Source organism: Pituophis catenifer, unplaced genomic scaffold, assembly GCF_029215685.1.
Source record: "Pituophis catenifer annectens isolate HBS135680 unplaced genomic scaffold, rPitCat1.0.hap2 SCAF_2, whole genome shotgun sequence".
In the NCBI taxonomy this organism is placed as follows: Eukaryota; Metazoa; Chordata; class Lepidosauria; order Squamata; family Colubridae; genus Pituophis; species Pituophis catenifer.
Window position 1 is genome coordinate 4,812,730 of NW_027256882.1, and position 23,701 is coordinate 4,836,430.

Sequence of the window (23,701 nt, forward strand, 5' to 3'; positions counted from 1 at the left end):
TTATTTTTCTTATATTTTTGGTGGCCTTTGTGGATTCAGGTCTGAAAATGCCTCAGTTTCCCTCTTTCGCTTTCGCTTTCCGACGCCTTCCTCTCTCCATGCAGGGAACTCTCGAGGCAACCGGCTTTGGGGGCTCCGTATTCGGGTGCAATGGGGGGCTCTGGAAGCTCCCACTCCCACCCAGGCACAGTCACAACGAAGGGAGACGGCGACCCCTCTTCTTCCCTCTGGGCGAAGTGGGGCGAGCGAGGGAGCGGAGACCACGCGGAGATCGAGGCTTCTGAGGCTCCCGCCTCTCTTGCCTTCGACCCCTTTCCCCACTACTGGGGTCTCAGCCCCTCTCTTCCCCCCCTTCCTCCAGGAGCCCTCACGGCCCCTCCCAGCCCCTCTCCTCCCCCCGCCCAGCCCCCTCCTTACCGGGGGTCTCCTTCCCGCCTTCGCTTCCGGGGATCCGGGCCAGCGCCCCCACCAGCAGCATCAGGGGGACCCCAGGAAAAGCCATGGCTGCTGCCCCACCAGCGCCCCAAAGGGAGAGGGAGAAAGAGGCCGAGGCTCCCAGCCCCAGAGGCGGAATCGGTGGGGTCTGGGGGGGGGAGGGGCGTTTTCCTGGAACTTCGGACTTGGGGGTGGCCAGGAAAGCGGAAGGACCAATGGGAACCCTCCCTTCTGCGGCGTCATCGGTCTCCGGGCAGAGCCTCCCTTGACTTCACCGCAAGAGAAGATAGTTCAGCGCAGGGAGAGAAGCGGAGACGGTGCGGGGGGCCCTTCAGTCTTGGGGGGCTGCAGCTCAAGGGGGGATTCAGGTCAGCCCTGGAGGGGAGAACAGGCTTCCTTTTGCCCTCCGCCCCCCAGGATCCGGCTGGAGTGGGGCTGCAGTGGAGGAGAGAAGGGGAGGCCAGCGAGATCTTGGGGGTCCTCATCGTTGGGGGGGGTCTTCCTCAATCATGTGGGGTGACTGCCCTCCCCGCCTCCCCCAGAAGCTTCCGCCCTTTGGTCCCTTCCTGGCAAAGGGGCTGCGGGGTTCTCTGACCCACCGCAAGTGGCAGGTCGGGTCTGGTTGAAGAGGGGCTGTTGGTCATCTCAATGGGGGGGGAACTCAGGGGGGGTAAAGGGGGAAATCCTCCCTCCTCCCTCGCTGCCCGACGCCTCTGAGAAGCATCTCCTCCAAAGGACCAGGCGGTGGATCCCCTGCCTGGAGACTGATGACGCTTCCAAGTCTCGATTTTTCATTGGTTGGGCCAGATGTTCGACAGTCTGGAAGTCAGAAATAAGAGTTCCGCGGCGCTGCCCCTCCCTCCCTCCCCTCCCCCCTCCCCCTCGCTCTTCCTCCCTCCCCTTCCCCCTCCTCCCTCCCCACCCGTTTTGCCCCCTCCCTCCCCCTCCCCTCTTCTCTCTCCCCTCTCTCCCTCCCTTTGGCTTTCCCCCCCCTCCCTCTCTCTTCACCCCCCCCTTCGCTCTTCCTCCCTCCTCCTCTCCATCCTTGCTCCCCCTTCGCTTCCTCCTCATTCCCCCCACTCTTCCCCTTTCTTCCCCCTCCCCTCCCTCCTCCCTCCCCACCCGTTTTTCCCCCTCCCTTCCCCTCGCCCTCTTCTCTCTCCCATCTCTCTCCCTCCCTTTGGCTTTTCTCCCTCCCCCCTCCCTCTCTCTTCACCCCCCCTTCGCTCTTCCTCCCTCCCCCTCTCCATCCTCGCTCCCTCCTCACTCCCCCCACTCTTCCCCTTTCCTCCCCCTCCCCCTCACTCTTCCTCCCTCCCCTTCCCCCTCCTCACTCCCCACCCGTTTTGCCCCCTCCCTCCCCCTCCCCCTCGCTCTTCCTCCCTCCCCTACCCCCTCCTCACTCCCCACCCGTTTTGCCCCCTCCCTCCCCCTCCCCCTCTTCTTTCTCCCCTCTCTCTCCCTCCCTTTCGCTTTTCCCCCTCCCCCCTCCCTCTCTCTTCACCCCCCCCTTCGCTCTTCCTCCCTCCCCCTCTCCATCCTCGCTCCCCCTTCACTCCCTCCTCACTCCCCCACACTTCCCCTTTCTTCCCCCTCCCCTCCCCTCCCTCCTCCCTCCCCACCCGTTTTGACCCCTCCCTCCCCCTCACTCTTCCTCCCTCCCCTTCCCCCTCCTCACTCCCCCACCCATTTTGCCCCCTCCCTCCCCCTCCCCTCTTCTCTCTCCCCTCTCTCTCCCTCCCTTTCGCTTTCTCTCCCTCCCCCTCCCTCTCTCTTCACCCCCCCTTCGCTCTTCCTCCCTTCCCCTCTCCATCCTCGCTCCCCCTTTGCTCCCTCCTCATTCCCCCCGCCCGCACTCTTCCCCCTTCTTCCCCCTCCGCTTCCTCCTCCTCACTCCCCACCGGTTTTGCCCTCTCCCTCCCTCTCCCTCCCTCTCCCTCGCTCTCTTCTCTCTTATTTATTCCTCTCTCGCATTTCCCTCTCCCTCCCTCCCTCCCCGAGTTCTCCCTCCTGCTCTGCGTGGGCAACATTTCCTCCTCCGGACGCAGGACTGGGGGTCGGGCTTCCTCAGGCACCAGAGACTGGCAGGAAAGGGGGAATTGGCCCCAGGGGAGGCGGGCAAGGGGGCTTGGAGACCCCAATGACCTCCCTTGTGCCCTGAGCCTCGGGAAGGTGGGAAAAGCTAAAAGGCTACTGAGGTTAGAGGTGGGGGCAAGGACCAAGGAAGGGGAGACCCCCTTGTTGCCCCCCTTTAGGGTTTCTGCATTCGGCTCCACTCTCCCCTTCTCCCCCCTCTCTGGACAAGGAGAACTGGGCTCCTCTTCCAGGAAGTGAGAAAGGGGGGAGGGGGAGAGTTCCAGGGAGAGGAATGGGAAGTGAATCTTTTGAGGGAGGGGAGTTCGAGGAGGGCCTGGAGCTTCTCCCTCCTTGTCTTGGAGGAGTTTCAGCCTATACAGCAGCCCAGAGGCTTCCTGGTGGTCTCCCATCCTCAGGCTCACCAGGCCCATCTCTCTCAGCTGGGTGAGGGCATCGGAGGCTGGGCAGCTGCCAGCTGTTGAGGGCTGAGGATCGAATACCAGCTAATGGTTGGTGAGGCCAGATCAGAGCCCCCACCCTCTCCCAGCTGCAGCAGGCAGACATCCCACAGGGCGCCTATCCTGAGGCGGCCTGGATCCTCTCCTGGGATGGGGGGAGGGGCAGCACCAGCCTCAGCAGGCCAGAACTGGGTCCCCTCCTGCAGCTGAAGGAGGCGGCAGAGTCCGAACCTGCCCCACAATTGTGTGTTTGGACACAGCCAGTCACCCAAAATTGGCCCCAGATCCAGAGAGACTCTGGTGGGATCCCATCGCTCTCCTGATCAAAGCAGAACCTCTGGGCTCTTTTCAGGTTTCCCCTCCCCCACAAGACTTTGGTTCTCTCTTGAGTTCTCCCAGACACCCCCCCACGCCCCTCCCCCCACACACAGAGCATCACTTCTTTCTCCAGCCCCCAACAGCTGGCAGAGGCTCTTGGGCTTCGCTTCCCCACGCAGCCATCCTGAAGCCTGAAGCTTTGGGCTCCTCCGAAGCAGAACTGAGGAACTGGCCAGGATCCAGCAGGCAACAAACTTTGATTCTTCATCAGGGCAACTCGGGGGCTGCCTTCCTCCGCCCCATGGCTGGGTCTCCATGTGGGGCAGCCACAAGGTCCTCTGAAGTGGCTGAAGGGGCCCTTCCCCACAACCTGAGGATAGCTCTCTAGTCCTTTGTCCATCAGTTGTTATTATTATTATTATTATTATTTATTGGTTAATCTTTGGTGAGACTCACAGCCTTTGAGGCTGGTTAATAGCTCAGCAGCTCGAGTCCTAACCAAGGACCTAGGAACTGTGAAGGTATCGTCGGAGGATGTAAGCTGTTCCGAGTAAGGTGGTTTTTTGTAGAGTCAAAATGTTCAAGTCCGGCAAATTTAGAATTTCTAAATAGCGGGGTAGCCCTTTGGGTATTTCTCCGAGGGCTCCAATTACAATCGGGACAACACACGATTTCTTTTTCCACAGTCGCTCAACTTCAATTTGCAAGTCCCGGTACTTTGTGATTTTTTCTTGCTGCTTATCTTCAATTCGTGCATCACCAGGTATTGCAATGTCAATGAACCATACTTTTTTCTTTTCAACTATTGTTATGTCAGGTGTGTTGTGGATCAAGTGCCTGTCAGTCTGAATCCTAAAGTCCCACAAGATCTTGAGTTTCTCATTCTCTAAAACTTTCTCAACCTGATGTTCCCAGTGGTTTTTGCTGTACTCAAATCCAAACTTCTGGCACAATTTCCAGTGAATGATTTTAGCAACACGGTCATGGCGTTGTAGGTAGTCAGTTTGTGAAATTTTGCTGCACCCACTGATCAGGTGGTCGACTGTCTCTTCTTTCTCATTGCAGAGGCGGCATTTGCTGTTGGTGGTAACATGTTGAATTTTTGCCTTCATACAGTTTGTGGCTAGGGCTTGTTCTTGAGCTGCCAAAATAAAACTTTCAATTATTATTATTATTATTATTATTATTATTATTATTATTATTATTATTATTATTATTATTATTTGTATTCCGCCCTACTCCCGAAGGACTCAGGGCGGTGAACAGCCAAATAAAATACATATAATACAAATGTTAAAAAACCATTAAAATACAATTAAATAATTGGCCCGAAAACAAAATTTAAAACACCCCAAATTTATCAGACAAATTTAAAATTTAAAAATTTTAAAAGTTATTTAAAAAGTTTAAAAGAGAGGTTAGGCCAGGCTGGCCTGCTGAAAAAGAAATGTTTTGATGGCACGGCGGAAAGCGCGCAGATGTGGGATCCTCCGTATCTCCGGGGGGAGCTCGTTCCAGATGGCGGGTGCCCCCACAGAGAAGGCTCTCCCCCTGGGGGCCGCCAGTTGACATTGTTTGGCCGACGGCACCCTGAGGAGCCCCTCTCTATGGGAGCGTACTGGTCGGTGAGAGGCTACTGGTGGCAGAAGGCGGTCTCGTAGATACCCCGGTTCTAGGCCATGGTGCGCTCTAAAGGTGGTAACCAAAACCTTGAAGCGCACCCGGAAGACCCCCAGGAGCCAGTGCACCTCGTGCAGGAGGGGGGTCACATGGGAGCGCCACGTTGCTCCAATAACCACCTGCGCGGCCGCATTCTGGACCAGCTGGAGCCTCTAGGTGCTCTTCAAGGGGAGCCCCATGTAGAGAGCATTGCAGTAGTCCAGGCGGGAAGTGACGAGGGCATGAGTGACCGTGTTTAACGAGTCCCGATCCAGAAAGGGATGCAACTGGCGAATCAGGCGAACCTGATAAAACGCCCTCCTGGCCACAGCCGTCAAGTGCTCTTCTAAAGACAACTGTGAGTTCAGGAGGACCCCCAAGTTGCGAGCCCTCTCCGTGGGGGCCAATGACTCGCCCCAATAGTCAGTGATGGCACCAACTGACTATATCAGGATGTCGGAAACCACAGCCACTCAGTCTTGGATGGGTTGAGCCTGAGTCTGTTCCTCCCCATCCAGATCCATACAGCCTCTAGGCACTGGGACATCACTTCAAGGGCATCATTGGGGTGGTCCGGGGTGGAGATGTACAGGTGGGTGTCATCAGCGTACTGGTGGTGCTTCACCCCGAAACCACGGATGATCTCACCCAGCGGCTTCACATAAATTTGAACAGAAGGGGCAAGAGGACTGACCCTTGAGGCACCCCACATACGAGGGGCCTCGGGGTCGACCTCTGCCCCCCCTGCCAACACTGACTGCGACCGGTCGGAGAGGAAGGAGGAGAACCACTGCAACACGGTGCCTCCCACCCCTAGCTCTTCCAGCTGGTGCAGCATGATACCATGGTCGATGGTATCAAAAGCCGCTGAGAGGTCTAATAGGACCAGGACAGAGGAGCAACCCCTGTCCCGAGCCCTCCAGAGATCATCAACCAATGCGACCAATGCCGTTTCTGTGCTGTACCCAGGCCTGAAGCCCAACTGGAATGGATCCAAATAAGCCGATTCATCCAGGTACTGAGGGAACTGTCGTGCTACCACACTCTCAACAACCTTCGCAACAAAGCGAAGGTTGGAGACTGGACAGTAATTTGCCAACACTGCCGGGTCCAGGGAAGGCTTCTTGAGGAGAGGTCTCACCACCGCCTCTTTCAAGGCAGCGGGAAAGACACCCTCACTCAGAGAAGCATTTATAATCCCCTGGAGCCAGCCTCGTGTAACCTCCCGAGAGGTCAGCACCAACCAGGAGGGACACGGGTCCAATAAACATGTGGCAGCATTCAGTCTACTCAGTATCCTGTCCATGTCTTCGGGAGTCACAGCATCAAACTCTTCCCGGATAATATTCTCAAGACCTGCCTCCATCCTCCCCCCTGAATCTACCCCGTCAGAGTCCAGATGTTCCTGAATCTGAGCGATTTTATCATACAGATACTGTACAAAGTCCTCGGCTCTACCCTCCAAGGGGTCCTCCCGCGCTTCCTGAAGGAGCAGGGAGCGGGTCACCCTAAACAGGGCGGCCGGGCGGTTATCTGATGACGCAGTAAGAGCGGAAAAATAGTTACATTTTGCCGCTTTTATCGCCACAAGGTAAGTCTTAATATGAGACCTATGAGTCTTTGACTTATGACAGTTCATTGAATTAGAATTAGCGGTTAGAAGTTACAATGGCGCTGAAAAAAGTGGCTCTTCGCCTAATATTCCTTTTTAAAATATTTTTTATTGCTTTGAATGTTTTTTTAATTCTTTCATGTAAATTACCTGTTTTTAGCTTTGTTGTATGTGACACGTGTGAGATGGGTGGCTATATAAATTTCAGATACATAGCTAGATAGACCCTAACCCTTATATTTTGAATGTAAGCAGACAATGTTCCCATCAGTGTGTTGTCCATTCGTTGCAGCCTCTTTAAATACGTTGCAATTTCTGCCCTTGAAGGAATCTCCCCGTAGAGCCTCCATGGCTTCTGCTGGCCATAGTCTCCCTAGTTCTCTCCTGGGTCCTCTCTGATTCACCAAGGCTTCTATGCTGACCGGAGCCTCCCAGAGAGAGGATCGGAGGGGCCAGGAGGAGGGGGAGGGGCGGCCTTCAAGGCTCCCTGGGGGTTGGAGAAGGCCCCGTCCAGGGTCTCCCCTCCCCTGGTGGCCAAGGCCCCGTATGGGGGGAAAGGAGGGGGGGCTGCTTTCAAGGCGGCCTCTGGTCTGCTGGGTTTCCCAGGAGCCTCTTTCCTCTTCCACCAGGCGCAAAACCTGCCTCCCAGGTGAGGCCAGGGGAGTCCAAGCCCCCCATGACTCTTGGGGGAAGCTTCCTACGGGCCCTCGGCTAATTCACACAAAGTTCATCCATTTCCTCTGGTTGGTTGGGAGGCTCCGAATATTCCCCCATCCCTCTTTTCCCCCTTTCGTCAACCCAAATGCATTGAAGGAGGTTTTCCTCTTTCTTCTGTTGTGTTTCTATGGCGGTGTGGTTATGTTTTTTATATATCCTCTTTTATTACGTCTGTTTCCTTTGAGCCCTTTAGATGTGAAGCTCTCCAGTCCAAAAGCTGGAGGAGAAAAGGGGGACGATGGTGCCGAACTCCCAGTTGTCCTTGAGAGCCTGGGGGGGGCTCCGGCCTGAGGCGATCTGCGCTCCGATTGGCTGCTCTGGGTGGAAAGGGGGCGTTTCCCCCTTTTCCCGCCTTTTTCTTCCGTGGCCTGTGGGAGATTTACCTCAGGAGGTTCCAGATTGTTCTTTTGCCATTGGGACCTTTGGGGTTGAGCCTCCTCCAGGTTCTCCCATGCGGCCTTGCAAGGGGAGGCATTGCCCACAGGAGCCCAACTCTTCTCCGTCTTTGAGACAATTCCTCCCATCACACACCGGCCGAGTCTTATTGTGGTGCCCCAAGACCCCAGATGAGGGAGGGGAGGGGAAGTTCTGTGAACGTCCTGCAGAGCCAGTCTGGATGAGCTCTGAGGGGAAGAGGCTCAGTTGGAGGGCTGCCCAGGGGCAACTGGGGTTGCTGGGGAGAAGGGAGGGTCTTCCATTCAGGGCTGCTCCATTGAACCCCCCCCCCACTTTCCCCCAGAACTGGTCTTCCCCTCCGGGGCAAACCAGGAATGGCTGAAGGTGAATTTCTTGGAGGTCATCTAGTCCAACCCCTGCTAGACCATTTATACCATCGAACAGAGGAGACCCTATAAACCATTAGAATCTGAGCCCCAAAGAGGGAGGGAGGGAAGGAGGCGTTGGGTGCCAAAATGGAGGAGGACCCTCTGGTTGTGAAGGAGACAAATGGCTCAAATGGCTGGGTGAATGTAGGGGGAGTCTGAGATGCCCCCCCAAAGGGCTCCCCACAAGTGCTTGGGGAGGACTGTGCCTGCTCACATTCTGGTCCTCCAAAGGGGGCTTGAGGGGAAGCAGAGCAAGGGGGCCTCCAAGCAGGAGGGGGGTCCCACCACTCCCCCTCCCAGGATCTGCCCACCCTCCTCCCGAACCACTTCTGCCTTCGGACCCAAAGTAGCCGGGATGGTCGATCCAGAGGAAGCGGAGGGAGGAGCCTCCTGTGGGGGCAGGAAAGAGGAGGAGGAGGAGGAGGAAGAGGAAGGAAGGGAGGATTCCAGGCTTTCCTGCTTCTAAAGTTTATTCTTTTATAGCAAAGCGAAGGGAAGGGAAGTGACTCGGAGGACGAATAATGTAGATGAAGCTGCTGTGGGTTCAAAGCCAGGAGAGATGGGGGGACAGGTGGGCCCAGCGTCCCTGGGGACAGTCTAGATCAGGGTCCTCAAACTTTTTGAACAGGGGGGCCGATTCAGAGTCCCTCAGACTGTTGTGGGGGCCGGACTGCTCCCTGGGCGTGGCTAGGTGGTCATGTGACTGGGTGGGTGTGGTCAATTTAACAGTCCATTTTTTTTGCCTTTCTCCTTCCTAAGCTCCTGTTTAAATTGTTTTCAAAGACTTTTAATTGAAAGCAGGACTTTACAAGCCCAGAGCTGCTTTTCAAGGCTGCACCGGCAAGATCTCCCCTCAGCCGGCCTCCCAGTTGGCTCCCCGGAAGAGGAGGCCCAGGGTGAGGGGCGGGGCTTAATCACACCACTCCGCGGGCCGGGATACTTTGCATTGGCGGGCCGTAGTTTGAGGCTGGCTGGTCTAGATGGTCTCCACCCCTCCCTCCCAAGAAAGAGCGGCCCTGAAAGGAAGCTGGGGGGGGTGTCTCAGCAGGAGAAGGTCCAGGCTGCCATTCTCCTCCTCTCCCAACCTTCAGCCTCCGTTTCTCAGAGGCTGCAAACAGGACAAAGAGTCATCGGCCACTAAAGAAAAAATATCCTTTTGCATCGGAGAGCAGGATTAATTCATGAGTGCTGTAGAAAAAGAGATGGGGAAGAAAATCAGAAGATAACGAGACACTTTTAGTGTCAATAACATATTTTTCTTCCCTTTCAGCCCCCACCCCCAAGGCAGGCCCAGACGGTTGACAGGCAGGGACGGATAGAGGGAGAATCCGCCCATTTCAGGGAGGAAAAGGCTGGGAAGGACCAGGGATTCCTCCCCATTTCATCTCCCTTTGGAAATGTCTCAAGAATTCTGGGTGAGATTTTAGCGTTTGTGTCTGCTTTTCATTGCAATATTTTTTCAGGTCTCTGTAAGGAAAAACTGTCCAAAGTCTGAAAAATGTGCACAGCAAGGAGATTTTGTTCAGGCATGTTTTTTCTTTAAACGGAGCAATTAAAGAATTTTAAAAGCCACCAATAACTTTTAGAAGGGGTTCAGATAAAGGGGAAGAGGAGAAACTCACCTGCAGGAGGTTGGATGGGAATTGCTGGAAGGAGAAAAAGACCCAATCAGGACCCTTCATGGGCTGGAGGACTCAGGGGTCCCCCTCCCCATTGATAGCCCATAATAGGTTGCATTGTCTTCACTTATAGCCCCTCCAAGAACAGAAGTTCCCATAAACATTCCTCAAGGGGCCCCTCTTGGCCACCTGCTAAGCTTGAGGAGAGGCCTCCCCTAGAGGGTCCCCTCCCCACAACCTCTCCTCCAGCCCCCCCAGACTCACCTTTCTTGCTCTTCAGGTAGGAGAAGAGCCCCACAGCCAGGAAGGCCACTCCTATCACGGCCCCCATGATCCCCGTCCAGAGTTTGCTCCTGGCAGAGCTGGAGGAACGGGGCTCTGGGGAAGGAGAAGGAGCCTCACCTGAGCAGGAGGATCAGGTCCACCTTCCCCCAGGAGGCTCCATTCCTGCGCTCCCCCCCCCAAGGAGGGTCTTTCCCCCCTTCTCAGGGCAGGATGGGGTCCCCAGATAAGTAGGGGAGGGAGGGGAGGGAGTGGAGGGAGGGACTTACCCCACTGGACGGTGATGGGGGGCCTCCAGGCTGGCATGCCCCCACCTTGCAAGTGTAGACGTCCCCCCGTTGGGGCTGGGTCTCCAGCATCACCTGGAGCTGGTAGGTCCAGTCTCCGTTCTGGAGCTCCTCCCCGAAGGCCACGCCCTCCTCCTCCGGCCCGCCCGTTCTTCAGCCACTGGACCTCGATCTCCACGGGGTAAAAGCTGGTCGCGGTGCAGAGGAGGATGGTGTTTGGGGGAAGAGGGCTCCATCTTGGTGGGGGAGATGGAGACGGAGGGCTTGGCTGGAGGGAAGGAGGGGAAGGAGCCACATGAGACACTTTTGAGTGTCTGTGGAGATTTTCAGTCATCCAAGTCATGGATGCTTTTTTTCCAAAAGGCAACTGGATTTTGTTTTTCCATGAAGACATTTCGCTTCTCATCCGAGGAGCTTCTTCAGTTCTGACTGTCCCAATTGAAGCTTCTTGGGTGAGAAGCAAAAGGCCTTCAAGGGAAAAACAAAGTCTATTTGCCGTCTGAAGAAACTCCTTTGGGACGGTGTTTGGAGTCCTCTTCCAAAGCGAATGGCAGCAAGGAATGAAAAGGGATCCTGAGAAATGGGAAAACCTAAATCCTTCCTGGTTGGGATCAGGTGATCTCATCCAAAGGGAAGAATCCTCAAAATAGGCAAATCGGACAGCAGAAGGAAGAGAATAAGAGAGTTGGAAGGGACCTTGGAGGTCTTTTAGTCCAACCCCCCTGCTCAGGCAGGAAACCCTCCACCACTTCAGACAAATGGTTGTCCAATCTCTTCTTAAAGACCCCCAGCGATGGAGCGCCCACGATTTCTGGTGGCAAGCAGTCCCACTGGTTAATTATCCTCACTGTTAGGAAGTTTCTCCTTAGTTCCAGGTTGCTTCTCTCCTTGATTAGTTTCCATCCGTTGTTTCTTGTCTCAGTCACCATGAAACCACATTGTTTAAAATTAGGTGTAGTAATTTCCAAGGAATCTGACAGAGAATTAAACAATCCCTGCTTCAGAGTTGAAAGGAAGTAGGATGTGTTTCTTAGGACCTAAAATTCAGATTTAAGGTTTGTGGGAGTTTTTGGACTCTCCCCCCAAAATCCGGAGCCTCCCCAGGAAGGGAGACGGAAGGGATTTGGCTGCAGGGGAAGCCGAGTCTGTGACCAAAAAGGGGGCTTCAAGGGGGGCTTTTCTCCCTGACCCCCAAAATCAGCTGAAGGAAATTTCTCAGCCTCTGAATCAGCTTCTGCTCAAGGCAGAGGAAACGCCAGACCAGGATTCTGTGTGATTTGAGTTTGATTCACAATGATAAATTCTATCTGGATTGATTGATTTTATTGTTTAGTTTATTTATTGCTATTATTAGTTTATTATGTCTTCGAGCGGTGGCGCGCTCTCCGGCCCCCAAAGCTCCACTCGTTCTCCAGGTGGCGCAGATCCTCAGGGCCCTGGCCTCCGTCTGATGTTATGCAACGCCAGGTCCGTAGTAAATAAAGCCCCCCTCATTTGTGATCTTGTTCAGGAGGGGGGAGTGGACCTGGCAGGTATTACGGAAACCTGGTTGGGCCAAGAGGGGGGGGTCCCTCTCGTTGAAATGTGCCCACCAGGTTTCCGCGCATTCCATCAGCCGAGGTTGCAGGGTAGGGGCGGGGGGGTAGCGGTTATTATTAACGAAGGTCTGAGACCGAGGGAGGCCACTGTTCCTCAGACGGCCGGCTGTGAATCCCTCCTTGTGAAATGGGGTCACGGGGTTCAGATGGGTTTGCTGATCACGTACCTGGCTCCCTGCCATGTGGCAGCAGCCCTGCCCGAGCTACTCAGCGTCATCGCCGCGGTGGCGGTTGAGACCCCTAGGCTTATGGTCATGGGGGATTTCAACTTGCCGTCCATTGGTGAGGCATCTGAGGTGGCTCCGGAGTTCATGGCTTCCATGACAGCCATGGACCTGACCCAGTTAATTCATGGCCCTACCCACACGGGGGGAAACACGCTGGATCTGGTTTTTGTCTCTGGACAGTGGTTGAGTATCTTGAGATAGGGGATATAGTTGCCGAGCCTTTGTCATGGTCAGATCACTCTCTCCTTCGTCTTGACCTCCGAACCGCTGCACCCTGCCGCAGGGAGGCGGAGCCGGTAAGATGGTTCCGCCCCAGGCGCCTGATGGAACCTGATAGGTTCCAGATGGAGCTTGGGCCATTTTCTGAGGCTCTGGCACACGCCTCGGCTGGAGACCTAGTGGCCGCCTGGGATAGGGCGGCCGCTGGAGCTCTGGACCGGGTCGTGCCTTTGCGGCCTCTGACCCGGCGCCGATCTCATTTGGCTCCTTGAATTACTGAGGAGCTAAGGGAGTTGAAGCGCCGGAAAAGACGCCTAGAGAGTAGTTGGAGGACCAGTCTTTCAGAATCGGACCGGACACTGGTAAGATCTCATATTAGGAATTACCTAGTGGCGATAAAAGCATGAAATGTAGCTATTTTGCTGCTCTTATTGCGTCATCAGATAACCGCCCGGCCGCCCTGTTTAGGGTGACCCGCTCCCTGCTCCACCAGGAAGCGCGGGAGGACCCCTTGGAGGGTAGAGCCGAGGATTTTGTTCAGTATCTGCATGACAAAAATCACTCAGATCCGGGAAGATCTGGACTCCGACTGGGTAGTCTCAGGGGGAGGGACTGGGGCAGGTCTTGAGAATGTTATCTGGGATGAGTTTGATCCTGTGACCCCTGAGGACATGGACAGGATTCTGGGTAGACTGAACGCAACCACTTGTTTATTGGACCCGTGCCCCTCCTGGTTAGTGCTGGCTTCCCGGGAGGATTATAAATATATAGATATATTTATAAATATATAAATATATAAATATATAAATATATAAATATATAAATATATAAATATATAAATATATAAATATATAAATATATAAATATATAAATATAGAGAGACTGGCTCCAGGAGATTATAAATGCTTCGTTGGGTGAGGGTGACTTCCCCGCCACCTTGAAAGAGGCGGTGGTGAGGCCTCTCCTCAAGAAGCCTTCCCTGGACCCAGCAGTGTTGGTTAATTATCATCCGGTCTCCAACCTTCGTTTTGTGGCGAAGGTTGTTGAGAGTGTGGTTGTGCGACAGCTCCCCCAGTACCTGGATGAAACGACATATCTGGATCTGTTCCAGTCGGGCTTCAGGCCTGGGTACAGCACGGAAACGGCATTGGTCGCGTTGGTTGATGATCTCTGGAGGGCTCGGGACAGGGGTTGCTCCTCTGTCCTGGTCCTATTAGATCTCTCAGCGGCTTTTGATACCATCGACCATGGTATCATGCTGCACCGGCTGGAAGAGTTAGGGGTGGGGGGGCACTGTTCTACGGTGGTTCTCCTCCTTTCTCTCTAACCAGTTGCAGTCTGTGTTGGCAGGGGGGCAGAGGTCGTCCCCGAGGCCCCTCGTATGTGGGGTGCCACAAGGGTCGGTCCTCTCGCCCCTTCTGTTCAACATTTATGTAAAGCCACTGGGCGAGATCATCCGTGGTTTCGGGGTGAAGTTCCATCAGTACGCTGATGATACCCAGCTGTACATCTCCACCCCGGACCACCCCAACGATGCCCTTGAAGTGATGTCCCGGTGTCTGGAGGCCGTGCGGATCTGGATGGGGAGGAACAGGCTCAGGCTCAACCCATCCAAGACTGAGTGGCTGTGGTTTCCGACGTCCCGATATAGTCAGTTGATGCCATCGCTGACTATTGGGGGGCGAATCACTGGCCCCCACGGAGAGGGCTCGCAACTTGGGTGTCCTCCTGGATTCACGGCTTTCTTTAGAAGAGCACTTGACGGCCGTGACCGGGAGGATTTTTCATCAGGTTTGCCTGATTCGCTAGTTGCGTCCCTTTCTGGATCGGGACTCCTTATGCACGGTCATTCATGCCCTCGTCACTTCCCCGCCTGGACTATTGTAACGCTCTCTACATGGGGCTCCCCTTGAGGAGCACCCGGAGGCTCCAACTGGTGCAGAGTGCGGCTGCGCGGGTGGTGATGGAAGCGACATGGCGTTCCCATGTAACACCTCTCCTGCGCGAGCTGCACTGGCTCCCGGTTGTCTTCCGTGTGCGCTTCAAGGTTTTGGTGACCACCTTTAAAGCGCTCCATGGCTTAGGACCTGGGTTATTTACGGGACCGCCTACTTCCACAAATAGCCTCCCACCGGCTGGTATGCTTTCATAGAGAGGGTCTCCTCCGGGTGCCATCAGCCAAGCAGTGTCGACTGGCGGCCCCCAGGGGGAGGGCCTTCTCTGTGGGGGCACCCACTATCTGGAACGAGCTCCCCCCAGAGATACGGAGGATCCCGGATCTGCGCACCTTCCGCCGTGCTCTTAAGACCCTCTTATTCCAGCAAGCCGGCCTGGCCTAATTTTTCTCCCCTTTCTTTTAAATTTTAAATTTGTTTTAAATTTATTGGGATTTTAATTGTCGTGGGCCAATATTATTTAATTTGGTTTTAAATTGTTCTTAACTTTTGTATTTCTGTATTTTATCTTGTGCTTGTTCACCACCCTGAGTCCTTCGGGAGTAGGGCGGTATACAAATTTAATAAAACATAAAACATAAAACATTATTTATTCTATTATTTAGTTAGTTTATTGTTTATTTATTTTATTATTCAGTCAATTTATTATTCTTTATTTAATCTTATTACTTATTTATTTTATTTATTAATTTTTTATTTTATTTATTTATTTAGTTTCTCATTTATTTATTTTTCATTTATTTATTTAATTTGTTCATTTAATTTTATATATTCGTTTATTTTACTTACTTACTTATTTGTTGGATTTAAAAGATGCGGGACTGGAAATGACTCAGAATAAAGAATAAAGAGAAGGAAGACCTGAAGAGAAAGGATTTCATGGATTCCCTTTGAACATTCATTTTTTTTATCCTAAAATCTCAAAGACCCCAGAGGGGGAGGGAGCCCCCCCCCCTTATTGGCCTTCTGGGGCTCTGGGGCTTTGCTGGGGGGGCAGAGAGGAGGAGGCAGCCGTGGTCAGAGTCCTGAATCTCCCGGCCTTTTAATTAGTCCTTTAATTAATTTTACCACTGAATTTGAATCACCCTTGCTTTTTAAATAACCTCTCAATCTTCATCCGGGAGAGTCTCAATCAAGGAGAGGAAAGGAAAGGAAAGAAAAGGAAAAGGGGGTCCCGGCCTCCCCTTTCCCCAAACTCTCCCCCCAACTCACCTACCCCCCACGAACTCACCTCTCCGGCCAATCACAGAACTCCTCTGGAGAACCTTGTAGCTGTCCCGACAGAAGGAATCCACTTGGGCCTCCGCGATCTGCAGGTAGACCTTGTCTCTGTTCCACCTGTCCACATCGGACTGCACCAACGGAATGATGGCCACAAACTTCCCAAGGTCGCTGTCAAAGCGGGCATACTCCCGCCGGTCGTAGATGCTCCTGCCCAGGAGTCGCACCCGCTGTGTCCCGTTGAGGCAGTGGCACTCGGACTTCACCTGGTACAAAAAATGGGCTGCGAGGGGGAGGAGGAGGGGAAGGAAGGCCGTCAGGAGGGACTCCAGGGCCCATCGTTCCCAGCCGCCAGGACAGGAGGAGGAGGGACAGGAGACTTTCCGTGGGAGACTCATTGACAGACGCCCCCCTGGAGGACGGAAGGGGAATTTGGGAGTCCCAGGGAGAGTAGAACTTCCTGGGGGTCTGGAAGGGGGAGAGGAGAAAGAGGGGGGGCTTCCCTGCTGTGCTCCCCCTCCTTCCTCCCAGGGTTGAGAAAGGCAGGCAGAAGTTCAACCGGTCGAACAGGAGGACTTTGGATCCTGGGGGGGCTTTTTTGTGCCCCCCCCAAGCAGTAGGAAGGATGGGGGAGGGGTGAAGAGACCACCAGAAACACTCTGGGCTGGAGGTAGTGTTTTTTTTAAATTTTTAATATAAAAATATATTTTTTTAATTTTTAATACAAATATACAAACATTTTAGATTTTTAATCTATATACTAAACTTTATTACATATATTAAAAGATTTTAATATCTTTTGTTCTCAGTTACAACCTGCCAGCCGCACAGAGTCCCCTTGTAGGGGAGGCATCACAGAAGAGATTTAGGGAAGGGACCTTGGAGGTCTTCTAGTCCAACCCCCTGATCAAGCAGAGTCTGGGGAGGGGGAAGAATGGGGACATCCGGAGGGATCCTTCTGGGCTGCCCCCCTCCCTCCCCTCAACCCACACCTCCTCTGGTTACCCCCAACTTTTCTTCTCCCCCTCATCTTCTGCCCTTCTAGGATTTGGGGGAGAATCGGGGCTCTCTCCTCTCCCCCTCCCTAATTAACCCCCAAAGACCACCTCAAATGGAAGGAAAGGGAGAGATTTGGGGAGCCAATTGAGGGGAGCAACTCAGAACTCCCCCCCCCATCATCAGTTCCCCCCTGTGGCTCCCCCTCCCCCCCAGGTGCTGATCGGGCGATGGGGGATTATGGGGTGGGGGAGTCTTGGTCTCCTCCCCAAATTCAGAGCCCCCCAGAAGGGATCGAGGCTCAAATCCTGCCTGACTATCACAGCCTTAAGGGGAAAAAATGAAGTTTTTGAACCTGAAAAAATTATATTTTCTTATATTTTTGATGGCCTTTGTGGATTCAGGTCTGGAAATGCCTCAGTTTCCCTCTTTCGCTTTCGCTTTCCGACGCCTTCCTCTTTCCATGCAGGGAACTCTCGCGGCAACCGGCTTTGGGGGCTCCGTATTCGGGTGCCATGCGGGGTCTGGAAGCTCCCACTCCCACCCAGGCACAGTCACGGGGGGGGGGGAGACAGGGGGGTGTCCGAATGCGCCTCATTTCAGTTCTTCCGCCTTCCCACGACCCCCTCCCCACCACAGTCACAAAGAAGGGAGACGGCGACCCCTCTTCTTCCCTCTGGGCGAAGTGGGGCGAGCGAGGGAGCGGAGACCAAGCGGAGATCGAGGCTTCTGAGGCTCCCGCCTCTCTTGCCTTCGACCCCTTTCCCCACTACTGGGGTCTCAGCCCCTCTCTTCCCCCCCTTCCTCCAGGAGCCCCCAAGGCCCCTCCCAGCCCCTCTCCTCCCCCCGCCCAGCCCCCTCCTTACCGGGGGTCTCCTTCCCGCCTTCGCTTCTGGGAATCCGGGCCAGCGCCCCCACCAGCAGCATCAGGGGGACCCCAGGAAAAGCCATGGCTGCTGCCCCACAAGCGCCCCAAAGGGAGAGGGAGAAAGAGGCCGAGGCTCCCAGCCCCAGAGGCGGAATCGGAGGGTCTGAATGGGAGAGCGGGGCGTTTTCCTGGAACTTCGGACTTGGGCGTGCCCAGGAAAGCGGAAGGACCAATGGGAACCCTCCCTTCTGCAGCGTCATCGGTCTCCGGGCAGAGCCTCCCTTGACTTCACTGCAAGAGAAGCGAGTTCAGCGCAGAGAGAGAAGCGGAGACGGTGCGGGGGGCCCTTCAGTCTTGGGGGGCTGCAGCTCAAGGGGGGATTCAGGTCAGCCCTGGAGGGGGGAACAGGCTTCCTTTTGCCCTCCCCCCCACCCGCCCTGGCTCCGGCTGGAGTGGGGCTGCAGTGGAGGAGAGAAGGGGAGGCCAGCGAGATCTTGGGTGACCTGAGCAGGCAGACTGGGGAGCCCTTGGGCACCTAGACACACACACACACACACCGCCCCTTCCCTCCCCTTTGATTCTCCCTCCTCGCTCCCCACCCATTTTCCCCCCCTCCCTCCCCCTCTCGCTCTCTTCTCTCTCCTCTCGCTTTCCCTCCTTTTCGCTTTTCACCCTCCCCTTTGTTCCCTCCCCCTCCCTCTTCTTTATTCCTCTCTCGCATTTCCCCCTCCCACCCCCAGTTCTCTGTCCTGCTCTGCGTGGGCAACATTTCCTCCTCCTGACGCAGGACTGGGGGTCGGGCTTCCTCAGGCACCAAAAACCGGCAGGAAAGGGGGAGGCGGCCCTCGGGGAGGCGGGCAAGAGGACTTGAAGACCCCCAATTTCCTCCCTTGTGCCCTGAGCCTCCGGAAGGTGGGAAAATCTAAAAGGCTACTTGTTATGCGGGGTGAATGAGGACACAGAAGCCAGGTCATGAGTAACAACAGCTCTTTACTTCATGGTGTGAATCCAGCAACTGACCCAGGGAAACAGCTCCCTTTATATACCTTACAGTCCTGGCAGTTAGCCAATCAGAATAGAGCAATTAACATTCAAACTTTCCTGCCAGAACTATATACATTACACCCCTCCCTTCCCAGAAGGCACTTGGGGTGTACATCTGCATACGAAATCACGCAGGTGACTTGGCCGTGTCTGGACCCTGGTTGACCTGTGGCGTCGAGCGGGTCGGAGGGACCTTTTGTTTCTCCCGGCTCCGCCAATGGAACCTCCTGGATTTGGGTGGGGGCGTTGACTTCTTCGGCTGGCCCAGATTCCACGAGCGGGAAACTCTGGATACTGCAGTCTTCACATAAGCCCTCCGCTTGTCTCGGGCTTGAGCTAGCTGTGAGAAGTGATTGGTAGTTAGGGCCTGGATCGTCAGGAATGCTTTCTGGTTCGGCGACTACCCTTTTCCTTAGTTGGTCTATGTGCCTTCGCCAGATTCTTCCATCTCCCATGTCTATCGTGTACGACTTGGGGCCGGTTGTGTCCATAATTGTCCCTGCTACCCATAGGGGCCCATCTGCATAGTTCCTAGTGTACACTGGTGTCCCTATCTGAAATTCCCTCAGTCTTTTCTCAGATCCCTTGAAACTGTCCGGGGAACAGTTCGGGTGCAACCTGTCTAGCATGCATCTGAGTTTCTGACCCATTAGTAGCTCGGCCGGGCTGTGGCTGGTGGTGGTGCATGGTGTGGAATGTTGGGCCGCAATGAATTTGTCTATTCTAGTTTACCAGTCCCCAGAGCCTAATCGTGAGAGTGCTTCCTTAGCCGTTCTCACAAATCTCTCAGCCAGACCATTACTAGCCGGATGAAAAGGAGCAGACAGTGCGTGCCTGATTCCTAGCTCTGCCAGGTACCCCTCAAACTGTGTGGTGGTGAATTGGGGCCCATTGTCTGACATGAGCATGTCCGGTAACCCATGGTTGGCAAATAACTTCCTGAGTACCCTGATTACTGCGTCTGTGGTACTGGATTTCATCAACCTGATCTTGAGCCATTTCGAGTAAGCGTCAGCGATGACCAGGAAGGTTTGGCCGTGAAAGGAACCAGAGAAATCTATATGTATTCTTGACCAGGGACCCTGGGGACGCTCCCATTCCTGACTGGTGCTGTGGGGGGATCTGGCTTGGACTCTTAGCAGGGTTGACACTTCCCCACCCACTTGGTGATGTCATTGTCCATTTGTAGCCACCAAACATAGCTCCTAGCTAGCCCCTTCATTCTTACAATCCCCGGATGCCCATGATGCAACAATTGCCCAGCATGTCATCCGGGGAGACAAGGCAACAGGTGTGGATTGGTCCCCTGCCAGGAGGCCCAAAAGCAGCTGATGATCTGTGATGAGGTTGAAGTACCGGCCAAACAAATATGCATGGAACTTTTTTACTCCCGAGATGGCTGTCAAAGCCTCTCTGTCCAGCTGGCTGTAGTTCCGCTCAGCACTGGAAAGGGTGCGGGAATAGTAAGCAATGGGCGCCTCTAGTCCATTCGGTAGTCTGTGGCTCAAAATGGCCCCAACGCCAAAAGGGGACGCATCGCAGACTAACACAAGGGGAAGCGTGGCGTTATATTGAATAAGGAAACTTTCTGCGGATAGAAGTTTCTTTACGGCGGCGAATGCAGCTGACTTGGCTTTCCCCCAGACCCATGGTGCATTCTTTGCCAACAGCTTGTGTAGGGGTTCCACTACTGTTGCCTTGTCGCTCAGGAAGATGGCGTAGAAGTTCAAAAGGCCCCAAAATTGCCTGTAGTTCCGCCTTGTTTTTTGGGGTGGGTGCCTCCCGAATCACTCTGATTTTATTCTCAGTGGAGTAAATTCCCGGTACCCCAGGAATTCCACAGATGGGACTGCTATCATGCATTTGTTATGTTTAACTCTGAAGCCAGCGGTCCTGAATTTCATTAGCACTTCCCTCAATCTGTCTCCCAATTGTTGCTTGTCTGCCACAGTGATGAGTACATCATTGAGATTGGGTACAACCCCTGGCAACCCCTGCAGCAGTCGCTCCATTGTGCTCTGAAATAGTCCAGGAGCTATGCTGACCCCGAATTGGAGCCTAGTACACTTGAAGGCACCTCTATGCGTTACGATAGTCTGTGCCTCTGCGGTAGCACCATCTACCGGCAGCTGCTGGTACGCCTGCGCAAGATCGAGTTTTGCGAAAATCTTGCCAGGGCCTAGAGAATGCAGCAAATGGTGTACAATCAGTACTGGGTAAGCGCTCTGCTGGAGAGCCTTATTAATTGTGCATTTATAATCAGCGCAAATGCGCACTAACCTGTCAGGCTTAACTGGGGTCACAATTGGGGTCTCCCATTGTGCGTGGTCGACGGGAACCAGCACCCCTTGCTTGATGAGTTTGTCTAGCTCAATGTCTATCTTTGGCTTTATGGCGAACGGTACCCTCCTAGGCTTTAAACGGATCGGGGCAATATTGGGGCCGAGGTGTTCGTCAAACACGTCCTGGAACTCCTGCATCAGGTCGTCCTTCAGGGTGCTGCTTATGTTGCGGACTCAGGTGAACTCCATGCCCAGGGCTTTAAACCAGTCCATCCCCAGGAGGCTTGGGAGGTTTCTGCTGACAATGGTGAGGGGTAGTTTCCTCTGGTATTCCCCATATTCAACCTGGAACACGCCGATTCCTTCCACTGGGATCCGGTTGCCCTGGTAATCGCGTAGTCTAAGCCTCTGGTGTTGTAGCTGATGCTTCTTTACGCTAGGCACAGCTTTCTTTAGTTTGAGCCAGGACATGATGGTTAGAGGCGAGCCGGTGTCGATCTCCATCTTGCACTCGCTTCCTTCAATCTCCACCATTGTATATACCTTCTTCTCTGGAGTTGTGCTTGCCTGGCCAATGCTGATGGTGCAGGTCTCGTAGCTCTCGAATTTCGCGCCCTTTCTGTAGTTGCCGTGCTTGTTGGTCCTTTTCTGCGATGCTGGCTCTGGTTGGCTGGAGCCGCCTCGTGGCTTGTGCTGACTGGTTGAGTAGCTCTGCAGACCCTTGCCAGGTGACCCTTCCTGTCGCAACGCCTGCAAACAGCATCCCAGAACTTGCAGGTCTGGCGATGGTGGGACTTTTCACAGCTCACGCAGGCTTCTCGATGCTCTCTCTGGTCCCGCCGATATTTCTCGGTCTGGAAGATGTCCTCGTCAGACTCCTCCTCGCTTTCGGTTTGGGCCGTCTCGCAATGTACCGGGGGCCGACCGTTGCGTTGTCCCCGCTTGTGCTGGTCGCTGTAAGGTCTCTGCAGCCTTTGTAGAGGATTCGTGAGCCCTTGCCTCATCAAGCGCGATGTGGAGCATTAGATTTGCCTGGCGAGCAGTTTTCTCTGTAGGCGAATATCTCTAACGCCACAGATTAGTTGCTCTAGGAGTGCATCATCAAGGTCGTGGTACTCACAATGTGTCGCAGCCTTGCGCAGGGCAGCCATGTACGCATTGATCGGTTCTCCCTCTCACTGCAACCACTGGCGAAACTCGTACCTCTGCACGAATTTGGAGGGTACTGGAGCGTAGTGTGCCTTCAGCACAGCCTGTAGAGCTTGCCATGAGATAGCCTGAACTGGGGTCAGTTCAGATAGTGACTCTGCCATATCGAACACTTTGGTTCCGCAATGGCTCAAGAATAAAGCTCTTTTTCGGTTGTCTGAGAGACCCTGTAGGTCGCTACCCTCCAGAAAACACTCGAATCGCACCATGTAGGACCCCCATTTCTCTCTGGCAGGGTCGAAAGGCGCTGGTGGCATGTAAGCAGACATCGCGTTTGTTTCTCTCTGGGTGCTCTGCTCGTCTGCCTGGCTGGATTCTAGACTTCAGCTCTCTATGTTGCTTCGTGGCCTCAGCTCGTTCCATAGCTTCTTGTCTCAAAATCCCACCATGTTATGTGGGGTGAATGAGGACACAGAAGCCAGGTCATGAGTAAAAACAGCTCTTTACTTCATGGTGTGAATCCAGCAACTGACCCAGGGAAACAGTTCCCTTTATATGCCTTACAGTCCTGGCAGTTAGCCAATCAGAATAGAGCAATTAACATTCAAACTTTCCCGCCAAAACTATATACATTACACTACTGAGGTTAGAGGTGGGGGCAAGGACCAAGGAAGGAGAGACCCCTTGTTGCACCCCTTTAGGATTTCTGCATTCGGCTCCACTCTCACCTTCTCTCCCCTCTCTGGACAAGGAGAACTGGGCTCCTCTTCCAGGAACTGGGAAAAGGGGGAGGGGGAGAGTTTCAGAGAGATCAGGCAAGGCTGAAAGAGGAATGGGAAGTGAATCTTTTGAGGGAGGCAAGCTGAAGAGGGCCTGAAGCTTCTCCCTCCTTGTCTTGGAGGAGTTTCAGCCTATACAATAGCCCAGATGCTTCCTGGTGGTCTCCCATCCTCAGGCTCACCAGGCCCATCTCTCTCAGCTGGGTGAGGGCATCGGAGGCTGGGCAGCTGCCAGCTGTTGAGGGCTGAGGATAAAATGCCAGCTAATGGTTGGTGATGCCAGACCAGGCCAGGGCTCAGAGCCCCAACCCTCTCCCAGCTGCAGCAGGCAGACATCCCACAGGGCGCCTATCCTGAGGTGGCCTGGATCCTTTCCTGGGATGGGGGGAGGGGCAGCACCAGCCTCAGCAGGCCAGAACTGGGTCCCCTCCTGCAGCTGAAGGAGGCGGCAGAGTCCGAACCTGCCCCACAATTGTGTGTTTGGACACAGCCAGTCACCCAAAATTGGCCCCAGATCCAGAGAGACTCTGGTGGGATCCCATCGCTCTCCTGATCAAAGCAGAACTTTCCCCTCCCCCACAAGACTTTGATTGAGTTCTTCCTGACACCCCCCCCACCCACCCCACACAGAGCATCACTTCTTTCTCCAGCCCCCAACAGCTGCAGAGGCTCTTGGGTTTCGCTTCCCCACGCAGCCATCCTGAAGCCTGAAGCTCTGGGCTCCTCCGAAGCAGAACTGAGGAACTGGCCAGGATCCAGCAGGAAACAAACCTCCATTCTTCATCAGGGCAGCTCAGGGACTGCCTTCCTCTGCCCCATGGCTGGGTCTCCAAATGGGGCAGCCACAAGGTCCTCTGCCCCATTGGAAGCGGCTGAAGGGGCCCTTCCCCACCACCTCATTATAGTTCTCTAGTCCTTTCTCCATTGGTTAAAGCCCATTGAAGAAAGGAGTCCTTGACTTATGACGGTTCATTTAGTGACCGTTTGAAGTTACAATGGCATTGAAAAAAGTGACTCTTCGCCTAATATTCCTTCTTTTTAAAATATTTTTTATTGCTCTGAATGTTTTTTTTAAT

At 54.2% G+C, this 23,701-nt stretch overlaps 1 protein-coding gene and 1 pseudogene across 1 annotated transcript in view; one reads left to right on the forward strand and one right to left on the reverse strand.

The window, feature by feature from the left end:
- LOC139311676 (uncharacterized) overlaps positions 1-23,701 on the forward strand; it is a 396,884-nt gene that overhangs the window by 37,197 nt on the left and 335,986 nt on the right.
- Positions 9,058-17,631, reverse strand: LOC139311642 (rano class II histocompatibility antigen, A beta chain-like; annotated as a pseudogene).